At 55.4% G+C, this 4,876-nt stretch overlaps 1 long non-coding RNA gene across 1 annotated transcript; it reads left to right on the top strand.

Annotated features, from left to right (window-relative positions):
• Nucleotides 1-457: 457 nt before the first annotated feature.
• On the top strand, nucleotides 458-2,520 carry LOC104851994. The gene is made up of 3 exons (XR_777357.1): nucleotides 458-672; nucleotides 1,812-1,907; nucleotides 2,437-2,520. It is a non-coding gene; the product is annotated as an uncharacterized LOC104851994 (long non-coding RNA).
• The last annotated feature ends 2,356 nt before the right edge of the window (nucleotides 2,521-4,876 follow it).

Raw genomic sequence — 4,876 nt, 5'->3', positions numbered from 1 at the left:
GTGTGTGTGTGTGTGTGTGTGTGTGTGTGTGTGTTTGTGCACCTGTCCTCCGCCCTGGGTGGAGGGAGATTCTCCCAGCTGGGCACAGGCTTTGGGGCATGCGTGACACCCAGAGAGCTCAGAGGATGTGCTCCAGGAGGGGCACCTAACACCAAACTGGGCTTTGTGGGAGGGGCGTGGGTGTGAACAGTGGGTAAGGCTGCAGCCCCCAGTCCCCGTGCTCCACGGAGGTGCCAGGACAGCTGCCACCTTTCAGGTGGGGGCCAAGATGGGGATGGGGGGTTAGGGGCGCCCCAGGCCCTGCAGTCTGCAGGCCCAGGCGGTTCTCTGCCTCCCACCCCAGCCCTGCGCAGCCTTGGCAGGGGGCTGCAGCTGCCCAAGCAGTGAGGGAAGCCGGGTCTCCATGGTAACACTGACGTCAAGGGCCGGGCCGGAAGGAGGCCTCCCGCCCATTCTGCAGCAGCTGGGCCCCAGTGTCACAGCCGGCGACCCTGCCCTCTCATCTGTGGGGCCAGGCCACAGCTCTCACTGCCTGCTGCCTTCCGATTTCCTGGTTCCTTGGGTCCCTCTGTCCTCTGCCAGCGCTCAGAGGGCTCCTGGCCTAACCGACCCTACTGCCTGCTGCCTCGGCCTGGCCCCTCCCAGGGGCACATTTGGATGGGAGGGCGGGAGGTGTGTGACATCCTCAGGGGCTTCTCCTCCACCCCTCACGGGCTCCACAGTAAAGGGGGGGGTTCGCGGGTGATCAGCAGCCTCTGCCCCAGGCCCTGCCCGCCCCACTTCCTCCAACTCCTCCTCCTCCCTTCCGGCATCCCTGCCTCACTGGGCCAGGCTGGGCCTGGCGCCTCTGCACCTGTTCCCTCCGCCCAGAGACCCCCTCTTGGAGGCTCTGACCAGGCAGCCTGCCATGTCCCTCACCTCTCTCCGTGGTGGATGTGAAAGGTGATCTCGACATCAGGGTGCGGCTTCACTTCACTCCTGGTCCCCAGGTGCCTGGCTGGAGTAGGTGCTTGGCCTCCCTGCATGGATTGTTGTGGTTTTGGTTTTCGGTGCCAGGGATCGAACCCAGGGCCTCGCACACACTAGGAAAGCGCTGTCCACGGAGCTCCCCCTGTGGCCTTGTACAGGCCCACACGATCCACCCACGCCTCGGGGTGTAAAGTGTCTGACTGAAGACCAGGGCTGGGCAGACACGGCCACTGCCACTGTGCTGGAACATTTTCATCCCCAGGAAATGAAGCCCCACATCCTTGAGCAGTGCCCACCTCACGTCCCCAGCCCCGAGCAAGCCCTGACCTACTTCCTGCCTCTGGGCTTCCCCATCCTGGAATGGCAGTGTGCCTGTGTGAACGAGAGGCTGGGAGGGCAGGCGAGAGGGACACACCACTTCAGGGACCCCATCTGGTAAGGGGCGACTCCCTCTGACTCCGGTCTGACTGTCCCTGGTGAGCTTGTGATTGTCCGCAGGGCAGGCCCAGCCAGGTGTGGGGGCGCACACCTATAATCCCAGCACTCTGGGAGGCTGAGGCAGGGGGATCGCCAGTTGAAGCCCAGCCTGGGCAATTTAGCAACTTAACAAGACGTTGTTGTAAAATAAAAAACAGAAAGGGCCGGGGACATGGCTCATTGCTAAGATCTTGGGTTCAGTGCCCAGTGTCTCTCCCTACCACACACACACACAAGTACAAATCCAGGCTCTCTTTCCAGCCCTGGTGTCAGATTCTCCACGCACCAGCAGCACCACACCACGCGTTCCTTTCTGCCACTGAAGAGTGTGGGTCAGACTCACAGTCTTGCCTCCCCATCTTTAGATTCAACCAACTGCAGATCGAAGAGATTCGGGGGAAATTGCACCTGCACCGAATGCATAGAGACCTTTTTCCTTGTCGTTATTCGCCGAACGTATGGTAACTATTTACTAGCATTTGCATCACACCTGACATTAGGCAATGCTGGGACGGTTAAGTGTGGGACGCACACTGTCTCTCTGCAAAGCCCACACCTGGGCAGCAGGGTTTTGCTATCTGTAGGGGAAGGGGTCCTGCAGCAAGCCCCCCACTATATGGAGGGGAGACTGTGCTCTTACTAGGAATGAATTAAAACAGGGAGATGCTTGCTTTTTGTTTGTTTTTGAGACAAGGTCTGGCTGTGTCGTCCAGGCTGGCCTTGATCTCGTGGGGACCCTCCCGCCTCAGGACCACCTTGCCAGCAGAGATGCTCGCTTTTGAGTGGGACTTTGGGCTGAGCCTCTGAACCTGGCTTCTGCGAGTCAGTTCTGCAAAAGCCCACCTGAGGGGGCCTAGCCTGAGCCTTTACTGCTTGGGGTTTGCTATCCTGCAAGCTAAGGAGGGACCAGTTTACTGGTGTGCAAATATGTTTGAATTCCTGGTCTCTGCTTCTTACCGTGTGGCCTCTGTCCTGGCTCTTGCTTTACAGAAATTCTAGAACTAGCTTCATCATTATAGAGGCTGAGGCAGAAGGATCTCCACAAGTTTGTGGCCAACCAGGGCTACATAGTGAATTCAAGGCCAGACTGAACTACATCGCAAGACCCTGTCTCCAAAGAAAGAAAGAAAAAAAGAAATTCTAGAGCTGTGTTGTCCATGCAGCAGCAGCCACTGGCCACATGTAAGCCCGAACTATACACTGATTTCAAAGATTTGTATGAAAAAAAAAAACAAACAAACAAAAAACAGAAGGTAAAATGTCTCATTAGTTTTTTACATCGATCACATGTTGAAATGGTGATCCTGTGGTTAGGCCAGGCCAAGAAAAATCCACTACTACAATCTCTTCCACCTGTTTCTCTTCACTTTTCAAAATGTAGTTCCTGAAACACTACATGGTCCATGTAGCTGTGTCCTATGGGCAGAGAGGGGACACCGGCCCCCAGCCCAGGCCCACAGGGGGCCACTCCCAAAACCCCATGGCTGTGCTGAGCAAGGCTACTGCCCGCAAAACAGCCCAGAGGGAATCACGCCCCACCCCATGCCCAGCAAAGCCCCCTAAGCCATTTGAGGTGGGAACAGAGTCCCAGGAAGGCGCTGCTCGGGAGGGAAGCTCTCAGGCGCCCCCAGACTGGCTGAGGTCCGTGCTTCTGGGTTCCACCCGCCCTCCGGGCACGGGATATCTGGGGGACCCAGCTGCTGTTCCTACCTCACAGTAGAGGAAAGCAGGCAAGAGGTCTGCTCCCTTCTGTGTCCTCCCTTCTGCTGCTGTACCGACAGCCGGAGCCAGGGCAGGTTTCCAGGGGGACCCATTCAGCACTGACAAGCGTGGATTCTTGCCCCCAGGTTTCTCCCCACATCTGGGCCTTAGGTTTAAAGTTCCAATGTTGCTGTCGGGAAATTTGTAATATGTTTTTGGATCAGGGAGCCAGCATTTTCATTCTGGCGCTGGCTCTCAAACAGCATGGCCAGCTCTGCAATCAGGCTTTCCACAGGTGACAGCGCTGCTGCACCTGAGGACCTCGCTGACGGACAGACACTAGGGAGGTGTGCATGTCCGATGCACCTGCCCGCTGTGCACATGGCTGGTCCCCAGACTGCGCAAGAGGAGCAAGGCTTCAACTGGGTCTCGGGTCCTCACCTCGTCTCAGAGGTTTTTAATCTGCGTTCAGTGTTGAGTTCAGGCAGCACCATCAGACGCAGAGGGAGCCCAGCTGTCAGCCCGATTAACCGTCTCTTCAGGGGATTCCAATTTGCAGCCCACACTTCGAGGGCAGCACCCCGGCCCCATTTAATGGGCACATGAGTCACCTGGGGATCTCGGCAAATGTTCAGGCTCTTACTCGGCTCTGCGTGGAGCCACTGAAAGCTGCATTTCTGACTCTTGCACCACGCTCATGCAGCCATCCACAGATCACATTTGGAATAGCAAATTCAGCTGAGTACCCTTTCTGGGTACATGGAAAAAGATCTCAAAGTTACACGTCTCACTATGTACACCTGGGCAGGTTGTGCACTGCACAAGGCTGCCACAGGGAAGAGGGAGGCCTTTCATGCCATAGGTATATCTATTAATCACAACAATTTTCTAGCAGGCGGCAGTAGTGTTTTAAGGAAGGAACCCAAATGGCCAAGAGCCTTCCTAAGTGTGGCTCCCAAAGGACTGGGGAAAAATGGAATCCCACTCCCAGGTCTGAACACAGGAGAGCAGCTGCCATATTGTCATTGACATATTCTTTTTGCTGCTACTTTTTAAACTGGGGTGCAGTATTTGTAAAAGCAAAACCCTGAATCCATTAAACAGTCAGTCCCCAAGCTTCACCAGATTCTACCCCCAACACCAATCTGCTGCTATCTGTATATGTTTTGTTTTCTGGATATTTCATATAAACAGAGTCTATCGAGATGTGGTCTTTGGAGCCTGGCTTACTCAGAGCCGTTTTTTGTGTTTTGTACTGGCGATTGTACTTGGGTCCTTGTGCTTGCGAGGCAGGTGGCAGAACCACTGAGCTAAATCCCTGGCCCTCAGCATCGTATTTTAAGACTCATTTGGGCTGTGGTTCTGGGGAATGAACCTAGGGCCTTCTCACTAAGCTACATCCCTCAGCCCTTAGGAATAAAAAAATTTTTTTGAGACAAAGTGTTACTAAGTCGCCCAGGTTAGGCTTGAACTGGCCATCCTCCTGCCTCAGCCTCCCAGTCTCCTGTGATTACAGGTGTCCGCCCCCCCCACCCCGACCCTGATTCTTTGCTCCTTTTTAAGAGTGATATTCCATGGCCTGTGTCTTCCACAGGTCCTCCATTGGTTGGAGGGCGTTTGCGTGGGGAACACACAAGGCGTCCTATAAATTCCACTCATCTCCAGCTCGGCGATGTGCTTACATTCGGGTAACTGCAGGGCGGGAGGGAGTCCTTTCCTGTGCAAGGAC

The sequence above is a fragment of the Fukomys damarensis genome, unplaced genomic scaffold, assembly GCF_012274545.1.
Source record: "Fukomys damarensis isolate Sample0158 unplaced genomic scaffold, DMR_v1.0_HiC HiC_scaffold_32, whole genome shotgun sequence".
Classification (NCBI taxonomy): domain Eukaryota; kingdom Metazoa; phylum Chordata; class Mammalia; order Rodentia; family Bathyergidae; genus Fukomys; species Fukomys damarensis.
Note: the sequence above shows the minus strand (reverse complement) of the source record. Positions and strands in the feature narration are given on the sequence as shown.